The 26,147-nt window shown below is 35.9% G+C and overlaps 1 protein-coding gene across 1 annotated transcript in view; it reads left to right on the top strand.

Annotated features, from left to right (window-relative positions):
• Positions 1-26,147, top strand: part of LRP1B (LDL receptor related protein 1B) — a 1,467,083-nt gene that overhangs the window by 174,256 nt on the left and 1,266,680 nt on the right. The window lies entirely within an intron of this gene.

Raw genomic sequence — 26,147 nt, forward strand, 5'->3', positions numbered from 1 at the left:
TTCCCAGCCCTCTTCTCCACCACACACTCTAGGACGTTACACCTGCTCCACTTTATGTGGTCTGGTTAGCTCTTGTAAGCATTGGAGTTAGAACGCCCTGAAATGCTTAAATTCTGTTTGGAAAACTAACTCAAGTGGAGATCTTGATAATGTCAATATCAAGATCTGTACTATTGCAACATTCTCAAATGTAGTTCTTTTACCAGTTAACTATTATTATCTCCAAGGTTGTGTGTCCAGGTTATCAGAACTTATAGCTGAGAAGCTATATGTTGATCGTTTTGTTTTTTTTTTTTTTTGTGGTACGCGGGCCTCGCACCGCTGTGGCCTCTCCCGCTGCGGAGCACAGGCTCCGGACGCGCAGGCTCAGCGGCCATGGCTCATGGGCCCAGCCGCTCCACGGCACACGAGATCCTCCCGGACCGGACGGAGCACGAACCCGTGTTCCCTGCATCGGCAGGCGGACTCTCAACCACTGCGCCACCAGGGAAGCCCTGTTGATCTTGAGAATTTTTTTTCCCCATAAAATGAAAGAATTTCTTTGACCAGCTGTCTTGGATCTGAATGTAAAATAAGAATTACACCAGAGGAAGTAAATTCGTGTTTTGGCAAGAATACATTTTTGTTTTGTGTACTGTATTTAAGGCAGTTGCTAGACCAATTTGTGGATGATGGAACATTCTAGAACATCACTTAAACTTTCTTCAGTTAACGGTGAGAGTTGGGGCAGAAGGTAATATCAAAAAAGGCAACATGTGAAATACTTATTTGAATAAAGGAGGATGTTTTGGTTAACAAGATTATTTCAGAAAGACAGTACATTGTTACATGGAAAGTTATAGTATTTTTAAAGATATGGATTGATCAGTTACCAACAATAACATAAACATTATGCACAGTTAATTCCTAAATTCACCAAAAATAGCACTACTTTTGTACAGTCTCCAGTGGTATCCAAGTTGGACTTATACGTCTTTAAAATGCAGCCCTTGTTTCAGCTCAGATTAGTTATAAATTACTGAAAAGAGAGATGTGTAATTGAAGCAACAGTGACAGGCTTTTACTAACAATAGTGTGAATAACTTAACAGAGGCCCTTGAAATTTGGTTAATTTGAATTCTAATGGATCATCATACCTATAGAATATAATTCATTTGATGGCAATTGCTATGCGTAACAGGAACTCGTTATGAAACTTGGATGTTTGAGTTAAACTACACTCATAGCCAAGAATGACATTTTATTTGATCCATAAGACAGACTTCATCAAGAATTAAATGTTCAGTCTTAAGCAATCTACATTAGAAAATGGATTATGAATAATCTTTCAAGATTGAATTTATTATACATAACTTTACATTTCTTTTGGTCATTTACTACACTCTGTAATTTCTAGAATCTTGGATACAAACTGTATTGGTAATTAGATACAATGTAGGCTTCCTTTTGGTTAAGTAGATATATCCTATTTATTTGGGGCCTCAAAGAACTTCCTTCTAAAATCAGAACGAGAAGAATTTTGCTTTATAGAATCTCTTTAAAACAGAAGTTTTATATAAAGGATACGAGGCTTTAATTTACTATCCCAAGTGGCGTAGAAATCCTGATTTGGCATTACAATTTATAATTATATAAATAGATTTTCTCTTATATTGCAGCATAAAGATGAAGTGCTGAATTATATATGCTTCTGAGTCCCCCCTTCTATTACCACACCCCCATATGCATTTAAATTATGTATCTAATATGGGTCTATACTAGTATGGAGCATAGAGCTAGACACATGGTAGATAATCAAAAGGGGATTGTCAAAATAAATGGCTATGTAATACTTACTTTATATATATACATACGGATTTTGTAAAGTTCTCAGCTCATATAAACTTTAATCACTTAGATTGTCAATACAATATGAACAATTTTGAAATGCCATTTAAAAGCAAACATATTTAAACCTGGGACATTAAACAATTGCACTGCTTTGTACACTATGCAATTTGGTAATTACTGAGGACAAAACTAACCTTTAATTAGCAGCATTTAACTCAATAATAGATGTAGAAAGGAAATGCTCTTCACTTTAAAATGCATTATTTCCAATATCATAATAACCTGATGTTCAGGTTTCAGTATTGAGATACACATGTTTAAACACTGCCCAAGAATAATTTCAGTGAGATTGCAATACTTGCAGACAGTGGATCAGAGATAGAAGAAACATTTATCTCTAATGTCCTATGAAGGATCCCTTCATATGACAGGAAATTAAGTGATACTTCAGTGTTCTAGAAGAACCTATAATAGGAAGGATGGTTGTATCCGATTGGCATTATTTGTCCGACATCCACATATTATAGGTAAAAACTCTTGTTTAATTTTAAGGAACGCAACATCATGCTGTGTTGAAGAGTATGACTTCTGAAGCTGGAGGGCCTGACTTCAGCTATTGGCTCAGCTTTGTACTAGCTGTGCAAGTTTAACAAGGCACATAAACCCTCTGCGCCTCAGTTTCTACATTTACAAAATAGATATACAAATTGTACCTAATTCATACATTTGCCATAATAATAAAATGACTCAGTATATGAAAAATGCTTACAACAGCACCTGGTCCTTAGAAAGTCCCACGTGTTTCATCAAAAAATAAGTCTTTTTTGGGCTTCCCTGGTGGCGCAGTGGTTGAGAGTCCGCCTGCTGATGCAGGGGACACGGGTTCGTGCCCCGGTACGGGAAGATCCCACATGCAGCGGAGCGGCTGGGCCCGTGAGCCATGGCCGCTAAGCCTGCGCGTCCGGAGCCTGTGCTCCGCAATGGGAGAGCCAAAAAAAGGGAGGGGCCCGCGCAAAAAAAAAAAAAAAAAAAAAAAAAAAAAGTCTTTTTTGTAGGTCTATATTCGTTTTAAAAGGACCCATTTTCATCCTCAGAACTGTACATTTGTGCACACAGTAACTTAGAAATATATTTCCTACTAGGCAAAGTAATAACTGAATCCTAAGAACAAATGACTGTGTGACCTTGGGTAAATCATTTAACAGTCCTAAGCTGCATTTTCTCCAGCAATAAATTGACAAAGTTGGTCTACATGATTTCTAAAGAACCTTCCATCTTCAAAAAAATCTGATTCTATGTGTTCATTCTGCTACATTTAAGCAGAATATTCTGTATTAACAGTAGACCAATAACAATTAAGTGATTCATTATGTTTATTGATAAATAACAGATTGACCCAAACTAGGATAGAATTGCATGCTCACATCTATCTTTATTTTCTTAAATTGCAATTTGAATGGACAGAGACACAGTATCAACTGGAATAATTAGGTATAAAACTGGGCCCAACCATGTGTTGATTTGAATAGTCATTGCAGTTTTATGCAAATTGGAAGCTTTCAGCTTAGTCTGATAGCATCAGGAAGGGCTCTATAAAACTCAAATATACATTTGTCTTAGCTATAAATGTGACTCTCCTTCCTTATTATTCCACCAACATGTATACTTAATGAGAGTAAAAAAGACATTTAGATCTTGTGAAAATCTGGTTTTATTTTATCTTATTTTATTTGGTACGAAAAGCCTGAATGTAAAATTATCTTTAAAAATGGTGACCAAACAGATCAAATTTAGGTGACATGTTAAAGGTTGTAAGTAAGTCAATTTTACTCTGTATACTATAAATCACACCCCTTTCCGTCTTCAATTTATTGATGCACAGGGTTTGGAGTTTGGGTTATTACTGTTAGTGATTGTTAAAGTAGGTGTAGAGCATTTCCTATATATATTTCTGTAAAACCATTCAAGGTTATCTGCAATCTAGCCTCTGCACTGATAAATTACAAAAACCACAAAACAGTAACATCAGATTGACCACATTCCTAACATATAACCATCTTACTTTTGTCCTTATTACTGTAACACCAAGATAATATATCATTAATATAACTTGAAGATTGAAGGAGAAGCTTGATTAAAGTCTTTCTAAGATACACATTTTTCATTTCTATGCAAGTCTCTTTTAAGGATAGGTGGACAGAATTAAGGCAGTACTTCTATTTTTAAAAGAATTATAAAGAAATGATAAAGATGTATCTTTTTCTTGGCTGTACACGGGCTCTCACTGTTGTGGCCCAGATGTGCGATCGTCCCGGACTGGGACATGAACCCGTGTCCCCTGTATTGGCAGGTGGACTCTCAACCACTGCGCCACCAGAGAAGCCCGTATTTTAAGTATTGTGACACAAACTTTCAGCTTGGGATACACTTTGGTCCAGAGCTGGACTAACAAGACCTTTCCCAGACCTACTGAACTGAGAGAGAGCTAGATGCAAATTGAGGTTAGGCTCTAAGATAGGCCTGGGGAGAAATGCAAGTGAGCTGGAAGAGCAAGCAGATGGGCTGGGGGAGTACATGTGACAGATGCAGGAGAGCTTCTCAGGATCACCAGACGCCTCCAGCCCCTGAATCTGTTCCACAGGCCCAGGAGCACACCTGTTCCCTGTCTCTTTCCAATAAATTTCCCCTTTAGCTTAAGGCAGCACAAATAAGGTTTCAGTTGCCTTTCAACCAAAGGAGCCCTAACTTAGGTCACATTTGTCAGGACACTACTCCTTTGATATCATAGTGACTATGTAGGCCCCTCAAATTTTCAGCTGCTTGTAAAACTATTTACAGAGGGTCTGATTTATATATTCCATCCTAAATAGATAACCAGTTTGAAAAAACTTCACGTAATAAAATAGGCTTATCTACCTTTTCCTCTTCGCAGTTTAGGGTCTATTTGCAACTTACTGGATTCTCCCTGTCCTGCCTAAAGTAATCACAGGATTTTGCATGTAAATTTCTCTAGTTGACTGTTGTAATTCTCAGCAGTATTTCAGTTCCCTCCCAAGAGAATGTTGATGTACTTCCTTTCCATCATGCTTAGAGTATGTCTGTGATGGAGTCGCAAGGAACATTCAGCATTCAAAAACACCTCTGATTGTTATAATTTAAAGAATACATGATGCCTTAACTGTAGCAAAGATTCTTGTGGAAAAGTTTTGTGGAAAGTAACTTTACAAAGTATTATAAACCACAAGTCCTGTAAATTTAGAATTGGTCCTTTACTGGATTCTCAGCCTTTTTATTGATGGTTTACCTAAGTCTCTATCAGATGCATTCGTATCTTAAGGTAATTTAACCTCAACCATCTGAGTCTGATTCACTGCCACAGAATTAAGGTCACCTAATGCCATGAAAACTGCCTGGCATATCTTAAAGTTCATTCAGGTTCAGTGTAGCCTCAGTGGTCCATTCCTTTGCAAAGCCTGTTTACTAGAATATGTAAGTGGAGCTTCCAGAGTTTTAACCGAGAATTGATATGTCTGACTGGATCTGTAGATATTTCAGGACATGCATTTACAGTGTTCTACTGATGCCAAGAGCACTCTGCCTGCTTTATGAGCAGAATTCATATTAGAAGTTGCTGCTTTCATTTCTAGGACACGTACTGATGCAATCTCCCTGGTCTGGGCTTTTTTTTGGGCCATTATAAATTGTCAATTTGGTTCAGTCTCTAGTTCTTATTGGAGGGCTTCATCATGACTCTACACATGATGATCTTGCAACATACTTACTAATAAATCCTCTAAATTACAGCATTCAGAAAAATGGCACAGATCTGAAATAACAGCAGCAAAGTCCTCACCAAGCTGTGGATTCAATTGGTGAAATTTAAGCCTCAGAACAATAACTAGTAGTACTGCTTTGATGTGAACTTCCAGTAACCTTACAGATTTATCAAATGCCTTATCTTTACCTAAGGCAAGGATATTGAGGGATCATGTAATAACATTGTACAATTCTGATTAAAGCCATCTAAGTTTCTATTCTATAAATATTATATTATTGAAAATTAGAGAAGTAACAGCAGTCCTCACAACTCTAATAATTATTCTGCCCCACAGACACCTCTGGCATTTTGTGTACAACGTCCCTTAGCGTATGAAGGAACTCTATGAAGCCAACTGTAAAGGAACCCTTACATATGGCAAAAGACAGCCATTCTTTTCTTGATATATATTTGATTACAGAGTAGGTGGATGCTGTGAGGTGTTAGGGAATAGTGGCAAATTGGTGGATTGGGGAGTTGGAAGGTTGGATTCTATCTGACTGTTATATGATCTAAACTTTTTTTTCTCTGAATGTAAACGGGCTATTTAAATTTAAAAGAAAGGAATTGGACTTGATGGGTTTTTTTCTAAGTTCCTTTTTTAAAAGTTTTTATTGGAGTATAGTTGCTTTACAATGCTGTGTTAGTTTCTACTGTACATCAAAGTAAATCAGCTATGCGTATACATATATCCCCTCTTTTTTGGATTTCCTTCCCATTTAGGTCACCACAGAGCGTTGAGTAGAGTTCCCTGTGCTATACAGTAGGTTCTCATTAGTTATCTATTTTATGCATAGTATTAATAGTGTATGTATGTCAATCCCACTCTCCCAATTCATCCCTCCCTCCCTTCCCCCTTGGTATCCATACATTTGTTCTCTATATCGGTGTCTCTATTTCTGTTTTGTAAATAAGATCGTCTATACCATTTTTTTTCAGATTCCACATACATGCGTTATTCTACAATATTTGTTTTTCTCTTTCTGACTGACTTCACTCTGTATGACAGTCTTTAGGTCCATCCATGTCTCTACAAATGAACCAAAGTAGCCTAAGTCCAATTACTCAGCCATAAAAAGGAACAGAATTGTTCCTTTTTTTTTTCTATAACTACCGTTATAAAATTTTATAACGGTAGTGCTTTTATAACTACCGTTGTCCTCCCGACACTCTGCATGTCTTGTCTTAGTCTGGCGCCTACTCATCAGTATGATTGAGCCTCACTAGTGCTTGTCTGTCAATGCCACTAATAGACACTAAGGAACCAAATGTGTCACTGTGTTTGTCCATATCTTGTCTTGAAATCCATTTATCCAGTTACAACACTATTCTAATAAATCATATTATCAAAACAAAGCCTAGCGTAAGTAACTACTTTCCCTGTTTGCACCTCCTTCAGTTATTGGGCTGTATTTACGCATATGTTTCTCAAAGAAATCACTTCCAAATTGAGTGTTTCTTTCCTGGAACCAAATTCCTCTTTTAATATTTCTCTTAAGAAATGGAATACAGTGTCTCAATGGAAAAGCATAAAATTCCACAAGGAGACGGTAGTGAAGAGCTTTATAATGTCGCTCTCATGCTAAATAGGGCTTAAACTTAGCCCTCCACCTGAATAGGTGGAGAGATGTCTCCTTGGGACTCACATCTGGTAAAATTGAGGGAAGTTGGGTGTTATGACCTGATATACATATATTTAGTATATAATGGAAAGAAAACCTGGCCTAAAATATAAATGGGAGCAGAAACCATTTTAATTCTGTTACTTTAAACTAGTGCATAAATATTACATATTTTAAAAAAGGATCACCAATGGGCTTGATTATAAAAATGTAAAATTTTTTTCAACGGAGGTATACATTTTAGTTGCTCTAAAATATTTAAAATGTAATTTGGTTAAAAATCCTATTATGTCACTTTTCAGTGGAATATCGTGAAAAATTATATAGAACTATAATATAAGGTAATCCTCAGTTAAATACTTCAGTTATATTAAGGTTATAATGTTTAGCAAATAAAAATTTAGAACCAGTTAAATTTGAATTGCAGATACATAATTTTAGTGTAAGTATCTCTTATGCAATATTTTTTGATATTGTACTAAAAATTTGTTCATTGTTTATATGGGATTCAAATTTTACTAGGTGTTCTGTATTTGGCAACTCTTGTTACGTGTTGAGATATTTTTTTCATTTTTACCTTTATATATGTGTGTATACAATTCTGGGACCTTACGCATTAGCTTTGACACTGTAATTACAGTAAACATACTATTGAATACTTTGAGATTTCAAAAAAAATTTTATTTCATTTATTTATTTTTGACTGCGTTGGGTCTTTGTTGCTGTGCATGGGCTTTCTCTAGTTGCGGCCGGGGGGGCTACTCTTTGTTGTGGTGCGCAGGCTTCTCATTGTGGTGGCTTCTCTTGTTGTGGAGCATGGGCTCTAGGCGTGTGGGCTTCAGTAGTTGTGGTATGTGGGCTCAGTAGTTGTGGTGCACAGGCTTAGTTGCTCTGTGCCATGTGGGATCTTCCTGGACCAGGGCTTGAACCCGTGTCTCCTGCATTGGCAGGCAGATTCTTAACCACTGACCCACCAGGAAAGTCCCAACTATTGAATACTTTGAAATGTAAATAATTAAAAGAACAAAGATACTTTGGTTTTGAGAAAGGATCTTGTTGAAAATAATGTTTTGTAAGGCTGGGCAATTTCAATTTAGCTTCTCTTCTCCGTAGTAAAGTCTAGCATGGATAATATTTGAACAATTAATATTATTTAAAAGTGTGTTCAATGGCTGTTGAAAGTGCCTGCTCTTAAAAAACCTTGAGACTAATGATGGCAGGGCTAGGCATCTGCATAACTAGAATTTGGATGGACAACATTCATATCAAGAAACCTTCTCTTATAATAAAAATAGAATATAATGAAAGGTATTCAGAGAAATTATAGAGATTAGTGGGAAATAGAACAATCTAAAAGACATTGAGGGTTGTGTCTTAAGAATGTGGTTTTGGAATGCGTTCTTCTGCAAACCAACTCACTAGATGCTTTTCTTCATCTCAAAGTGCTTCCCGTAATTTTATTAGATTTTTTGAATATGCTCTACCATCAAATGTTCTTTGAGCATTACATTATTAATTTCTAAGTCAGATAAATTGAGAAGACTAATGCAGTAAAAATCTGTTTTCCTTGTTTTCAGCCTTGCCGCTTTTCCCCACCCCAATCCTTTTTATGCACGGCAACCATAGTAGTGTTTGAAATACCCAAATATCATGTCAATACGTTACTTAAAAGCCCCTCAAAGCTTTCTCTTGTTCTTAGGGTAAAATTCAAAGGTTTAACCTGGCTTGAATCAACTGGCTCTACCTGTCTCTCTAGACTCACTGCCTGCATGTCTCCCATTCCTCACTATGTTTCACTCCTACTGGACAACTCTGAAAATGCCAAGCTCAGCAGGAAGCAGAATAAATTGTATCAATCTCCCCTCGACATTTTAGGTTGATTCTAAAACCTCAGCTTGGAGTGATTTCAGCAATCAGAATTATGGCCACAGGTAATGGAACAGGGATCTAGCTAAGAATATACACCAAAATGCATCTTACACTGTCGGGGTGAAAGCTAGAGTATCTTGTACAATGATCTTTATCCTTGAATGCATTTACTGCAACCCTCAATTCCAAATATTTTAACGTTAAATTGGTTCCCTAATTATTTACTGCTTATTTTGGTATTCTTGATCTTAGATTGTTGTCTAACTCAAATTGGTCAACTGTTTGCCAAATGCTATATGAAGCAACCTGGAGTCTTCCTCATGGTTTGAGACCAGGCTCAAACCAACTTTGAGCCTGGTCTAGGCAAGTGGTTCTCAAATAAATGCATGCATCAGAAATCAATGAATGGCATATTAAAACACAGATTTCCTGGCCCCCTTCCCAGAGTTTCTAATTTCATAGGTCTGGATCAGAGCCTAAGGATTTGTATTTCTCACAAATTCCCAGGTGATGCTAATGCTGCTGGTAGGGGATCAGACTTTGGGAACCTCATTGCTCTAAGCAAATTCAACACCAAGAAGTAAAGTGTGAAATGGCAACTTATCTCCTTACCATAAAACTAACTCATTCACCAAGCTGTTTTCCTTCCTTAGATACGTAAACTCCATTCAGGGAAATACTTAAGTAGTATTAATGCCCCTCTTTACCTGAAATGGTATCTATAAGGTCATTTCTCCTTTCTACTTTCACAGCCTGCTCCTTGGAACCGATGTGAATATGTCTATATATGTTTTCAGCATTCTACCTTTCAGTGTGTTTTTAAACCTAACTGATATCCTTACGCAGTGCAGGGCAAAGAAAGCAAAATGATTTCTGCTGCTGCTGCATCCAGCAGCCCCCCTCAGATTACTCTCAGCCTCCCTCACAGTCTGCCCTTCTGCCCCCAGGCTCCCACTTGTCCTCAGGATAACTGCAAATGCAGTTCTAAATTCATTTTGGAAGACTGTAAGTGACCTGACATTTTTGTCATAAATTGACCTAGGAAGGTGTCCCAGTTGAATACAATCCCTTCTGGAGGAATGAATCAGAATTTTAGTCTGTCTGGGCTTCTCTATCAATTAATCACATCTGGAGCCTTCATCTGCCTGCAACTAAGTTCCTTTCTTGTTCCTAATTCTCAGGTGGTTTGATTTTCTTTGTCAAGGACTCAAAAAAAAAAAAATTGTGGAAAGAATGATTAAATGCTGCTAGCAGAATTGGGTAGAGCAGGAAACAGCTACAGGACTCAGTTCAGGCGTGACCAGAATAGATCCGAAGAGACAGAACATATCCAGGGAGAGAGTACCTGAAGGCTTTGGCAATGTTAGCTCTTTCTAAAGGTTTCTCCCCCATTCAGCTCTCACTTCCAAATTAATCTCTGTCTATCAAAACTACCTGCTCACCCCTAATGCCAGGCTGAGCACATGCATTCATTCTTTCTTTCACATGACAAAAATTTATTGAACACACTCTACGTGCTACAGACCATACTCAGGACTTGTAATACAACAGCAGCTAGGTATGAGCTCTGACCTCAAGAAATTCCCAGAATGGAATGGGAAACAAATATATAAGAAAATAAGATGCCAAATGTCAATGCTATGATAGACCTCTGAACAAGTTAGTTTAGGAATACAAAGAGAATAATTCAGTTTTCCTGGAGAGAGGAGGGGAGTCAGGAAAGGATTGATGAAGAGTTGATACTTGTACTGTACCTTGACAGATAGTCTGCTTCTGGTAGAGGGATGGGAAGGAGGGGATACTATAAACAACACTAAAAAGTAAGCAAGGTAAGAATTTTATATTCCTTTTCTTTTATAACTGGGAAATACTTTTGTTGAGTCCAGTAATCTCATAATATTTCAAGGTCACAAACTTAATTAGTGGTAGAGTTCAGTCAAGAATTCAAGCATTCTCATGGCAGGTCCAGTCTCGTTATACCATCCCAAGTTGGATGTTTCCTCTCAGCACAAAACTCAAGATGATCTTGTTTAATTTAGAACTTGCTGGCTGCACAGTTTTTGCCTGAATTGCATGATTAGTCTCACTATAAAATCTTCAAAGTGAAAGATTAGATAAGAGGTCTCTAAGGATAGCCTGCCAGAATTTCACACATCTTTGTGTTTAGGCGTTTATTATTTATTTTATTTATTTAAAATTTGTTTTATGTAGAGGGAAAATAATATTTTTTCATATTTTTGTTGCTTGAACCTGCCTGTACTTATTTCCTGAGCTCTTATTTGCATATTTCAAATAATAACCTGATATTCTTTTAGTATTTAAAGTTTTGATCACTTCATTGGAAATATTCAAACTTTTTCCCTGGGCAAAAATTTTAACTTATATAAACCAATAATCATTAAAGATTACCACTAAGGAACTTATCCTTGCTGTTTAAAAAAAAAAATAGTAGAGGGTTATTTTCTGTTCTCAAACTCTCTGAACTTTTCAGAGAAATGTAGTTACCATGAATTTATGAATTTATTTACAAGTGAACAGAATAATAAGAATAATGTAAAGTAAGAGCTTAGAAGATAGAAGTTGAGGGTCATAGTGTTTATGCTGTATTAGTATAAATGACCAAACATGACTATTCTCGACCATAATAATCAAGCTTTGTAAAAATCATCTAAAGTTTATAAACAAGTTTACTAGGGAAGCACTGCTTGCTCTTAGAGACTGTGGAAACAAATTAACTTCCCAAAGTTCAGTGACTTTAAAAGCATTCTTATGGTGTGACATGCTTCCTATCTATCTCATAGCTATATCATTAGGAACACTTGGCTTCCAAGGTAGCTTAGGGGCAGAGAAGAGAGAACTGGAAGTTTCCTTGGACACTTTTTAAAACTAGGCACCACTGCTGCCCACTAGATTGACTAGAATGCAATGTTATGAATCCAACCTAGCTTCAAAGAAATGGGGAAGGAGAAAATGGTGAACCACTCGCATTCCCCCAGCTAAAGGCTCATTTGATGGTGACACAAAATCAATACTCTTCTCGTGTTCACTCCTCCTTCTACCTGGGCCCTTCTTGCCCCAACCATAGCTTGTCTGCATTATTACCTGAATGCCTTAACCTCTTTGAAGATGTATCAGCAATGCGGAAGAGAAGAAATAGGGAGAGGGAAGGTGACATGATGGGGAAAAAGGGAAGGAGGAGGAAAACAGGAGGAGAAACAGCTGTATTAAAATCAGAATATTCCTTGACTTTTCTCTTGCCACAGATTGCTACTAGCCTGACGGAAGTGGCGCTTTGTCACCTCCCTGGCCTGACTCGAGTCTTGCTGCCTGATGGTTCACTAACTAGTACCGGATGGGTTTTAATCTTCTTATGGGGGTAGTTCTTTTTACCTCATGGGTTGAACAAATCAGCTCATCCTTAAAGACTTGTTCATATTTCCCTGACTGTGAAGTCTCCCTTGAATTTTAGAGCTACCTGGGAACTACATTTCTACCCTCTTGATTATGTGAATTTGTTTACTACTTAATTACTGTTTAGATTGTTCCGCACGTTTCCATGAGTTCTCTTCATAACTGAATTATAAACCTCTTGGTGAGTTGTAACTTGTTCTTCTTACTGCTGTATTCCCAATGTACTTGGCATATAGAAGATGCTCACTAAGGATTAAGCAAATGAATTAATTCACTGTCTTATACATCATTATCTTCATATCACTTAGGACAACATTGTGTGTAGAATAGACCCTCAATGAGCATTTATAGATTGACTGGTTCTCCTTTTATTTATTTATTTTTAAAGTCCCATTTTTCTTTTTTCTACTTACTTATTTATTTACTTCTGGCTGCGTTTGGTCTTCGTTGCTGTGCACTGGCTTTTTCTCCAGTTGTGGCAAGCAGGGACTACTCTCTGTTGTGGTGCGTGGGCTTCTCATTGCGGTGGCTTCTCTTGTTGTGGAGCACGGGCTGTAAGCGTGTGGGCTTCAGTAGTTGCAGCATGCAGGTTCAGTAGTTCTGGCTCGCGGGCCTAGTTGCTCTGTGGCGTGTGAGATCTTCCCGGGGCAGGGATCGAACCCGTGTCCCCTGCACTGGCAGGCGGATTCTTAACCACTGCGCCACCAGGGAGGTCCCGGTTCCCCTTTTAAATGCTTCAAAATGAAAGAGTGCCGATGGAAGGGGATGTATAAGTCAGCTCTTAGACACATTTTATAGTAGCAGTTTTTAAAAATAAATTACATCCATTGTACATGCTTGGTTTTCAAATACATACACTCAGATTTTCAATGCAAACATGAAATTTTCTTCTAAAGTTTGGCAAAATGAATATAAAAGCTAAGATGCAACTCCTTGGAAAGTTTACCCTCATTTCCCATTATAATTATATGCAAACAGGAATTATAATTATATGCAAATAGGAATTAGAAGAAGAAATTTAGGGAATTTGACAGTGTTGATGTTTAGAGAATTTTACAAGATATCAGCACAAACAAAACCTAAATCAGAGTGTATTCCATGAAGTGTGTAAGATGCTGGCAGAAAGTTTTTGTGCTTAAATCCTAAGGAGTTTACATCTCTTATAAAAAATGCATAAGAATAATTCCAGGGAATTTTCTTGGCATGAAATTTCTGAAAATTTTTTCTTACCAAAATGTGCTAAATCTTATCAAATACACATACCACACAGTAATATATTAAAATACTGAATGTAACATTTTCCCCAACAATTTTAACTAGTTATTGCAGAAAAAAAATAATTGCTGATAGAGGAAAATAATGATTATGTGGGAGAAAGAAGAATGATTTTAGAGTTGATAGATCTAGATTATGGATCTGGATATAGATATATATATATATCTCGCTCCTAAACCAACATTATTGAGGCCCTACCATGTGCAACATGCCATGAATTTTCCTGGGAACATATTTAATCTTCTAAACCTAATCTAATCCTTGAAAGCCCTATAAGGTAGCTGTTGTTCCCATTTTGTACACAATGAACTTATGAATCAAATGTTAGGCATTTTCCTGGTGTCATATAACTAGTATGTGTTGAAGCCAGGGCCATGGCAGTATCATCTATCCAGTACTAATTCCACCACATCAGTGATACCTCCTGATAACCCCTGTAGATGACAAGTATGAATTCAATGTCTAATGCACTCCTCTTTGATCTTTTATAGCTCAATTTTCTACCTCACTACTTTTGTGGGATAAAATACTGGAAACTTCTCTTTCCCCAGTATACCAATTTACAATAATTCCCAGCAGCTTGCACGTATGTATATAAAGATAGAAACCTAGATGAAAGAATGAACAAGTTATGATACTGAGGCAGCTTCTCATTTGTGCTCCCCAGTTTATAGAGACATGAATGGAATATCCTTTACTGCTCAAATCCTTTCCCTTAGCCAACCCATGAGATGCGTCGTGGTAAAATACGATTTTCTGAAGTCTGCAGGCTGAGGAAGTTACTTCTGCTACCTTAATTATTGCATCGCCTTTAAAGCACAGTAATTTAAAGAGGGCCAGCCTTCCAGTCATGCCATGCAGAGTAGCAGCTCAGTGGTACTGCAAGTGCAGCACCAATAATGTGGCTGACGTTTGGAGTAGAGGCCTGCTTTTGCTCAGCAAATTAATAATTCTCAGATGTCTACTTTTTAATTTTCCATACATTTCAGATCAACAGGTTTTTTTCCCCTTAACAGGATTCTTTCATCACATTTTTCATGTCTTTTTCAACAATTTAACCCTTATGTTTGTCTTTTAACTGTGAGGTTAACCTCGTTCTCGCCTTCAGCCTTTAATTGTATTGGCGATCAGTGCTTTTACTGCATGATTTATTTAGCTATTATTTGGCCTGAACTGGAGTTGACTCAGTTGGGTAAAAAAACAAAACAGCAACAACAACAAAAACACTTGCTATAAAATGAGCTTTGTCATTTTAATCTCTAAGCACAGTTTTATTCTGCTATTTCATTTTGTGGTTAGTGCCACTAAACCTTATTTTGTTTTCGAAGGGGCTGTGCTTATCCCTTCCATATGAGGTATGAGCTGGGATGTTCTGGCCCTCATTCTTTATTTTTCCTTCAAGCTATTCTCCTGCTCTCCCTCTTTTTTCTTCATATCCTCCCTGATTTCTCCTTTATAAAATAAATGGCTTACCCAGGATTGTGCCACCCGAGAAAATATCCATCTCCAAGTGACTTAAAGTCTATATATTCTGTCCAAACAATTCTATTAGGATTGCAGTCATTTTCTTATGTGCAACATTGTCATGTAGGTAATCAGAAAAGTACTCCCCCTTTCCTTTGTGTTTTACTTTTTTCCTATAAGCTTTACGCTCAAGTTCATATGATTGGAAATTTCAGAGAGTTAAGTGAATTATCTAAGGTCATATAACAAGTAAATGGCAGAGTAGAAATCCAGTTGTGACTTCAGGCTTGCTTTTCTTTCTTCCTTTGTTTCTCTATTTTTTTTTTTTTACTTTGCATGCTACATCAACAGATTATACTGGCTATATTTATCTGGCATGTTGAATTGCAAACAGACATTTCTGGACTCTGCCTCATATCAAAGTTAAATAATTCATTATTTCAATCTAAAACAACTTTTCAACAATGATGTGGAAAATTAAAATATAAGATAATGGAATGATATTATTACTTCTTATCCCTGGTCCACCGCAGAGGCATTCAGGACTCAAAACAATCATCTGTTTCTATTTTGCCATTTCTCACCCAGGCATATTATCTTTCATTGTCTGGCAATATTAAAGGCTGTAGCATGTACATGAAAAATGTTTATGGGATATAAGCCTTCATAATGCCATTTTATGCAGTAGTTTCCTTGGAAGATAGTTAACTGCTTGCTCTTGGTTATTAGAATTATAGCATTACATTTAAGAGTTGAAAGTGAGTTTAAAGTGTTTTGGGAGCATTCCTAATTCAAAGCCAGCTTTATTATGTTTTAAAATAGATTCTACAGTCCACTAATCTAAAATACAAACTACATACTTTATAATGAAATAAAATGAATATTGAGTGTAGTATTTAATTTTCTAGTTAATTACTGCATAGTTTCTTTTTTATAATTCTCTTTTCTAAAACTGTATATCAATGTTGGGAAAAACTGGAAGGTCATGTCATAAGCTCCAATGCATGGTATCTGAACGCATATTTTAAAAAGTGAGATGCATTAGATCTCAGTCAAATACATTTAATGATACAGTTATTATTGCTGGCACTTTAAATAAATGGAATTTAACTTATTGCAGAGGACTCTAATTTTCTCAGTAGAGGAGAAGAAAAGATCATTGAAAGTTAATGAATAATAGAAAAATATACCTCCACGCAAAGAGTTTATAGCTATTGTTTGCCTCAGTGGGTATTTAGTAAACTAACTTCAACTCTCTTTTTAACAAACAATTTAACAAACATTTATTGGGCATATACTACTATGTGCCAGGCCCTGCGGATACAGACCAAATAGCTGTGCTTCCCACCATTAAAAAACAAAAAACAACAACAGCAAAAAACTCTCATTCCAATACAACATGCTTTGTTTAAAGAATGAGATACGTGAAAAATAATGTTGGAACACAAGTGAAATACAGGGATTCATTCTGATTGTATTAGCAGTAGCTTGGGGTATTTGGGGAGGAAAATAGAGAAGGTGAAGATGCCATGTGATTGAAGCTAAAGGATGTGCAGAAAGAACAAGCCTGAGAGAATGGAAAGAAAATCTGATTAAGGTATCCTAAAGCCTATATAAATCGATCTTTTACACATAATCGTATTAATTGTTTTTCCAAATATTGATAAAAACAGTGTGTATGTTCCACATGCTCAAAATCACAATAATTATCTTGGTATAAGTTGTAGATATCTGTAGATCTTGGAAGGATATATCTGTATTTATTGTGCTCTTCAGCAATTTGTTAGGGAATCAAATAAATCCTTTAAGAAGCTTGCTTCTCCCTTCAGCGAAAGGGGATGTAGAGACTGAAGCAAGGATTTTTCTTTGGTTTTCTGTTTTTTGTTATTGATGCTGTCAAAGTCCAAATAAATTATTGGTGATTACAATTATTAGTTTACAGTTCACTTTGGTTCAAGCTTCTGTTGCTGAATCTTCACTAATAATGTGAATACTTCAACTTGAGTTTCCAGGATTGGGAACCACCATTGCATTTTCTTTTCCTTGCATACATCTGCCCTGTGAGCTTATAAGGCAAGTCTTAAAATATAAGCTTGTAGCCGTGTAATACGTAATAAAAGGAAGTAGGGAGGGAGGGAGACTTTGCAAAGCACATTATGTTAAAAAAAAAAAGTTACCTGTTAAGTGTTTTATTTATTTGCTTAGATCTTTACCACAACAGTTAGGCAGAAAAAGGATGTTTTCTGTAACAATCTGGTTAGGATTCTTTAGTTGGAGATCAAATGAAGATAACAGAAGAACTGAGAATGATACACATATATGTGTGTGTATGTATACAGCTTACTTTATTTCAATTAATTTTGAGTGTGTGTATGTGTGTGTGTATATATATATAATTAAACAAGCAAAAATAGATGTAAGAGATTTAGGAGACTGTACAGTAAGATTCTGATATAAGGACTCCTGGTCAGTTAGGAACCTGTGAAAAACCTGCTTCAAACATGGCGACTATAGAGTCTCAATTTTGATCCAGGCTGGATTCTTGCTCCTCTTGTGTTGTTCCTACTTCCACTGATGCAGTTCCCTGTCCAGTGCTAGTACTGTTCAATTCTCATCTAAAGTTTGCTTTAAATATGTTTTATATTTTTTATTAACTATATCACATAAGCCTTCAGATTGCTTGCTGGTGCTTACTCATGAGCCCAGGAACAAGCCCTCTTTCCCAGTTCACATACTACTGTCTACCTTTGCATGGCCTTTGTCTCCAGTGTGTTGCCTGAAACTCTATTCTGTTGTGATCTAAACTGACCATGGCTTGCCCCTCACCCCTCCAAACAGAAGTTATAACACCATGCCATTTATGGGTGTCACCATTAAGCATGCACCTGGTATTAGAATCTCTTGATTTCTTTTTCCATTTAATGCCCAACGTTTGGTAAGCACCAAAGGAATCAGTGAGCATGAGACCTTCCCTGCACAGTGATCCAGGGCAGTGCAAAGCAGTAGCAGATACCTGCCGAATATGAAGTGAGAATGTATTCCCCAAACTCTAATTATCAGTCAGTTGTTCATGTCCTTAATTTTCTTTTTTAAAAATATTTTATTAAATTATTTTTTTTTTTTTGTTTGCATTGCATCTTAGTTGCGGCACGTGGGATCTTCCTTGAGGCATGCGGGATTCTTTTGTTGTGTGTGGGCTCTTCATTGTGGTGTGCGGGCTTTCTCTCTCTAGTTGTGGGGCATGGGCTCCAGAGCGCATGGGCTCTGTAGTTTGTGGCACGCAGGCTCTCAATGAGGTGCAGAGCTCAGTAGTTGTGGTGCGCGGGCTTAGTTGCCCCCCGGCATGTGGGATATTTGTTCCCTGACCAGGGATCGAACCCGTGTCCCCTGTATTGTAAGGCCGATTCTTTACCCCTGGACCACCAGGGAAGTCCCATGTCCTTAATTTTCAAATGCAGAGACCCAGATCTGCTCAGACCCAGTCAAATATCTTCTGCACAAGAGTCACAGTAGACACTTTGTGGGCCCAGTTTCATCCACTCTGGTTCCTTCCACCATAATAATATGTATGCTCCCAATAGTTCATCTTAATTGTCATATCCTTTTTCTTTCCCCCCAAAACTAGTATCTCATAGTGGTTTACATAATTTTATGCAAGGAATGTGTGCATTTCTTGATACTCTGGTTACCTTAGGTTCACTCTCTAATGTCATGTATATATTATTTGTAAATCCTTTGGTAAGCTTTGTTTCTCTATTAATCTGCCTTTCAGTCATGCTTCAATACTGCAATGCTGCTGCTTTATCAACCCCGTGCATTTTCAGTCATTATACACATCTTTGTGTTAAGAAAATAATACAAGTTTACGTGAATGCATTCACAAGGCAAAAATTCCTAACAGTACAGAACTATACAAAACAAAACACTTTAGTCTCCCTTTACTTCCTTTCCAGCCTTCACTGCCCTTCCCAGAAGTAACAATTTTCTACAGTTTGGAATATGTATTTCCAGGCATCTTTCTGTGTATCTACATATATACATATGTATGTGATATGGAATAGACATGGATATGTTAATTTACATAAACATATGTATTGTTCTGTGATGTACATTATTTATTTAGCCATATGCCTGATAGGTGATTATATGATAATACATAAATTTCTACCTCACTCTTTTCAACAACTTCAAAGTATTCCATAATAGAAACCATGCATTTTTTAACCACTTTCCTGCTGTGGGACCTTTAGACAGGTTCACTTTGTTTTCGCCCATTCAAATGGTAAAGCAGTGAGCATTCTTGTCAGAATATATTGATAGTCTATATGACAGCTTCTGATAATTAAATTCCTACAATTGGAATTGCTGTGTTTAAAAAAAAATATTCTATAATTCTAACTTTGATAGGCACTGCCATATGCCATCCAAATAGATTTTACCAACTGACACACCAACCACAGGTTTTAACATTTGAAAATATTAAACTAATTAATGTAAGGTTTTGTCAAACTTATGAACAAATTTATATCTCGTGATTTTAGATCGCATTTTCCTCATTATTCCTGAGGTTGAGTTCTTTTTGTTTTTTTACATTTATTACGTTAGGAATTCCCTGATAATATATGATGTCCATGCTTTTTTATGTATTGAGTATTTTTTTATTAATTTAATAAAACAGTTTAGGTATTAATAATTGGTATATGCCATTTAGAGGTGAATTCCAATGTTAAGCTGTATATATTTATTGCTTATTTTTATATTTCTTCTTTATACAAGTGGATATTAAACTCCATTAGTTCAGGGTCCTTGTTTTATATCTTTTCTATCATACTCAGTACCCAACGTAGACACAATAAATAGGCACTCAGTATTGACTGTCAATAGATAATGGAGGCTACAGTGGCAAAATAAAGATCAGGTTCGCAGAAATGTGCTGCTGGTTCAGTGCCAGCAGTAACACAGTCAGTTCTGGGTTAGCTGTGTGTCATCTGATGAGTTATCAGTCCTGAATGTATAAAACCAGAGGATGAAAGGGGCTTTTATACCCAGAGATACAACCACTCCTTTTGGTCTGCTCAGTCATTTAGTTATGAGTTAATTATATTACACATTAACTCATCAAACAAGGTGTTTATCTTCACTGATTTGTTTAGCTATTTCTGTGGTAATCCACATGGAAAGGCAGCTTAAACCAAAATATTTTTAAAGGCTTCTGTCAAGAAGTCATGTCCTAAATGTTATTCCATAAGGCTGCCTGCAAAAGCCAACTGAAACATTGTACACGTACCATTTGTCAAATCACTCATTTTGCATAGTTTTTTATTTTTAATTCAGCTTTTATTTAATAAAGCTTCTTCCACATACATATTTATAAGCACATGAAATTATGCAGGTTTTGCATATAGACATAAAATTTTAAGTGAACAGAGTACTAGTTTTCTCAGGAAGAAAGAATATATTTAAGATTCAAGCAAAATATAGCAATCCCTTTTTTTTAATATTTCACCATTTCTCTCAGTCCCCATTAGCATATACACTTCCCTTCTGAAAGCTTTTATTCACTTACTTGCCAGATTCTGAGGTAACATCCAATATGTTCCATTCCTAGTCAAAGAGGCATGGTTTGTTTTTATGATTTAGAAGGATAGAGTTTTCTCTAAATAATGTTTTAAAAGATCTTGAGCTAATTTTAATCATGCAAGTTTATAACGCAGGTTGTAAGAAGAACTGTCTTTCTCAGTCACCCTGTACAATCCTAAAGCAGCAATTTTTAATTGTTTTTGTTTTCCTTTTTTCTTTTTTTTTTTTTTTTTTAAGGGAAGGAGGTTGGGAGATTAATGAAAGTAAATGTTTCTTTCAAAGCTGTCTTTGGTGTGTGTATGTATATGTGTATGTTTTTGACTATGGTTTTGGCTTCAGAAATCTAAGTATGTTATGCAATCAAGTCCACATATTAAAATCCTTAGTGATAACCTCAAATATCAAAATACTAAAATGGCCATTTTACAAAAGTAACAGTGAATTAATGAATGTTTTAGAATATCTCTACTTACAGTGGGAAATTTTATTGGCAGGCAAATTCAATGGTTTGACCAAACTCCCGTGGGTTACTTTTAATTGAAATGGGCCACTCCAATCATACCACCAAAAGTCTATCAAAATTGTAAAAAGATAAATAATCTATGAAATTAATATAAATGTAGCAAGAATGTTCATTATATATAGCTTTTATATATATATTAAACATATCTAGCATGTATTTTTATATATTGCAAATACAATCCATTTAATATTTATCATAAACATATAATTAATGTACAACCATAATTGTTGAAATAAGAGAAGGTGCCTATTGCTACAAGCTACTTTGGTAACTTTAAAGAATGTCACTCATCTTTTCCAGACATTCATTTTTTTCATTCATAAAACAAGGGACTTGAACTTGGCAATATTCTAAAATTCCTTTTAGCTGTTAAATTCTATCAACAAGTGTAATTTTACTATTTTTAATGATTACAAAGGTTTATAGTTTTTATAGCTTTGCTTTTATGACATCTTTTTGGGCATATCTGATTCATTCAGTGCAAAGTCCTGCTCAGGAATATAACAGTTCCCAGTTATAACATCGTTTCTATGGAAGGAGAACACTAAGTTTTAAGATGCACCTTTTTTGATAGAATTTATATGAGCACATTACCTCAGAAATGGGGATTGCTAGTGTATTTCAGTTTCTCTAAGAGCTAATTCTCCCAACAGGCTTGTTTGTCTTTTCAATACTCTTTATATTGAGACTACGTGGAGGGGAAAAAAAAAAGTGTACTGCTTTGTGGGAAATAATTAGTCATGTTTCATGATTTTAACTGAAGGTTTATAGTTAATTTCTTTGGGATCAAGAAAAGGGCCTCAAATCCATTCTACTGTTTTTTTTTCCTTTTGGCACAAATGTTTAAATGGAACAGTGTTTAACATGAATTCTGTATTACTTTCTACTATGCTAATCCAAGAACTTTAGCATATGTGGCTAATTTTACTTTAGATTGCTTAATTTTCATAGTTTTTTCTTCAGAATTTCAACAGTCCTTTAATGTAGCTTGAGTGTGCATGTGAATATTCATAAAATAAGTATATGCTTAATGCATACAGAGTTTCTGTATGGGATAATTAAAAAGTTCTGGAAATAGATAGTGATGATTGTTACAAAACATTGTGAATATACTAATGTGCTGAATTGTACAGTTAAAAGTGGTTAAAATGGGGCTTCCCTGGTGGCTCAGTGGTTGAGAGTCCGCCTGCCGATGCGGGGGACACGGGTTCGTGCCCCGGTCTGGGAGGATCCCACATGCCGCGGAGCGGCTGGGCCCGTGAGCCATGGCCACTGAGCCTGCGCGTCCGGAGCCTGTGCTCCGCAACGGGAGAGGCCACAACAGTGAGAGGCCTGCATATCGCAAAAAAAAAAAAAAAAAAAAAAAGTGGTTAAAATGCTAAATTTTATATTAGCATATTTTACTACAGTAAAAATATAAATATAGCAAAACTCTTACATTAATTGTTTCTGGAGTTAAATTGGTGAATTCAAGGGAAACACTTCCCTGGAAGAAAAAGAATCAGAAAATACTTTGTATTTAATATTTGAGGTTAACTTTTTCTATGCTGGATTCTAGATACCTAACTATCCCCAAGTCTGCTGTAATAATGATTTGAAAGTAATATGTCTGTCTCAAGGGTGAGATGACCTCTGTGGGTCTATTAATTCCATATCCATATACATGTTTATAGTTCTTTCCTTATAACCAGAATATTCACCTCTGTCATTTTGATGATACGATGTGAATGGAATACACAATTATAGCAGCTAGAGCAAGAACAGACCAACTCAGATAATATGGGCATCCCCAAAGGTTTGCAAAGCTTTGTCTTTTGAGTTATTATATACTATGCAGTTATTCTGTGTTTACAAGGGGCTAATTATCACCTTATTCTCATGGGTGACCAAAGCAATATATAAATAAAAGGATACCGAGAAATATCCAAAATACTTTTCAGGTAGAAAATTCTAAATTTGAAGATAAAAGTCAATTTGATATTGGGTGGAATATCAAAATCATAGAGATTTGATCCTTATTAAATCCAAAACATATTTAGAAGTTAATAGTTTAGGCTATTATCCTTCTTTGTGATGATGTGGAAAATGATGGTTCTGTCCAAGAGGAAGGCTTTATACTTTTGTTTAACTCCTGCAACACTTAACATAATACACAATACACTGTCACAGCCCACGGTCTATAAATATTTTGTTATTGAGACTAATTGGTACAGAGCTAGACCAACTTTGAGGAACATTGATCAATTTTTATGGCATGGTTGAACACTATCTCTCTAGTTCATTTAGTCTTCATTCTGCATTAATTGCCTAAATCTGTTAGGTCCAACAAAAGAACAAAAATTTTTTTTTTTAATATTAAGTCTCCCCCTACTTTCAAGCAGCCTCTTTACAAGTAAAAAAAAATGAATTTTAAACCAGACTCTGCAATAATTTCAAATTAAATTTGTATTTTATGTGAATGAACAGTATGACACTGACAGTTCTCATCATGTCAGCTTTGTTCAGGAAGTATTCAGGATACGGAAACAATATAATGAATGAGGCTTACGTTAAAATTGGGCAGCCACAGTAGGAGATACTTCCAGAAGAAATGCATGGATGCTAGACAGAGAGTAACAGAGTAAAGAAAATAATGACACAGGCAGATGTCTGACTTGAGTGGTGGAGAACTGAAAATAGTCATTTGCTAATTATTAAATGTTTTAAGTGCCATGAGTCTTTATTCATTTATAAATACTACATAATTATTATATGGGTTTTTCTTTAATAAACATATATATATATATACAATTTTACTAAAATATACATAAAATTTGGTATTTATAGCCTTTATGGGTAGTATCAAAAATGAGATAAGATAGGAGATGATCACAATATATTATTGACCAGCCGTGAGAAACAGAGTACTCCAATACGCATCTTGAAGAAGAAAAAACAATTTTTTAAACTCCCTGCAAAGAAAAGTCCAGGACTGGATAACTTCACTGGGGAATTCTACCAAACATACAGGAAAGAATTTATACTGATCCTTCTCAAATTCTTCCAAAAGACTGAAGACGAGGGAACACTCCCAAAGTCATTCTATGAAGTCACCATCACTCTGGTACCAAAACCAGACAAAGACACTACCAAAAAAGAAAATTAGAGGCCAATGTCTTTGAATATAGATACAAAAATTGTCAGCAAAATGTTAGCAAACTGAACGCAACAACACATAAAAAAGATCATACACTACGATCAAGTTGGATTCATCCCAGGGTCACAAGGATAGTTCAACATATGCAAATCAATCAATGTTATACACCACATCGACAAATGACAAAAACCACATGATCTCAATAGATGCAGAAAAAATCATTTGTTAAAATTTTATATCCATTCATGATAAAGACTCTTACCAAAGTGGGTTTAGAGTAAACTTCTCAACGTAATACAAGCTATTTATGACAAACCTACAGCCAACATAATACTCAGTGAAAAGTTGAAAGCCTTCTTGTTAAAATCTTACCTTGGAACAAGATAAGGATGCCCACTCTCAGCACTTCTATTCAACGTAGGATTGGAAGTCCTAGACACAGAAATCAAACAAAAGAGGTACCCAAATTGGAAGGAAAGAGGTAAAATTGTCATTATATTTGTACATACTATATATAGAAAACCTTATATATAGTTTAGAAAGCCCTAAAGATGCTAAGAAAAACTACTAGAACTGATAAACAAATTGATCAAGGTAGCAGGATACAAGATTTACAGAAATCTGTTGCATTTCTTTACACTAACAATGAAATATCAAAGAGGAAAAGTAAAAAACAATTCCTTTTAAAATTGCATAAAAAATACCTAGGAATAAACCTAAAAAAGGAGGTGAAAGACTTAATATGCTGAGAACTATAAAACACTGATAAAGGAAACTGAAGATGATTTAAAGAAATGGAAAGATATACCATGCTCTTGTATTGGAAGAATTAACACTGTTAAAATGGCAGTACTACCCAAAGCAGTCTACAGATTTTATGTGACCCCTATCAAATTACCCATGACATTTTTCATGCAACTAGAAGAAATAATCCTAAAATTTATATGGAACCGTAAAAGACCCAGAATTGCCAAAGCAATCCTGAGGAAAAAGAACAAAGCTGGAGGCATAACCCTCCTAGACTTCAGACAATACTACAAAGCTACAGTAATCAAAGAGTGGTATCAGTAGAAAAACAGAAATATAGATCAATGGAACAGAATAGAGAGCCCAGAGATAAACCCACACACCTATGGTCAGTCAATTACTCTTTGACAAAGGAGGAAAGAATATACAATGGAGAAAAGACAGTCCCTTTGGCAAGTGGTGCTGGGAAAGCCAGACAGCTAAGTATAAATCAATGAAGTTAGAACACTCCCTCACACCATACACAAAAATAAACTCAAAGCGGCTTCTTAGGTCACAAATTGAGCCACAGTAAATTTAAGAAAATTGAAATCATATCAAGCATCTTTTCTGACCACAATGCTATGAGATTAGAAATGAATTACAGGGGAAAAAAACATAAAAAACAGAAACACATGGAGGCTAAACAATACGTTACTCAATAACCAAGAGATCATTGAAAAAATCAAAGAGGAAATAAAAAAATACCTGGAGACAAATGACAAAACACGATGATGCAAAACCTATGGGATGCAGCAAAAGCAGTTCTAAGAGGGAAGTTTATACAAGCCTACCTCAATACACAAGAAACATCTCAAACAATCTAACCTTACA

This window comes from Aethalodelphis obliquidens, unplaced genomic scaffold, assembly GCF_003676395.1.
Source record: "Aethalodelphis obliquidens isolate GAN/ISIS:26980383/991018 unplaced genomic scaffold, ASM367639v1 scaffold2, whole genome shotgun sequence".
NCBI classification, from domain to species: domain Eukaryota; kingdom Metazoa; phylum Chordata; class Mammalia; order Artiodactyla; family Delphinidae; genus Aethalodelphis; species Aethalodelphis obliquidens.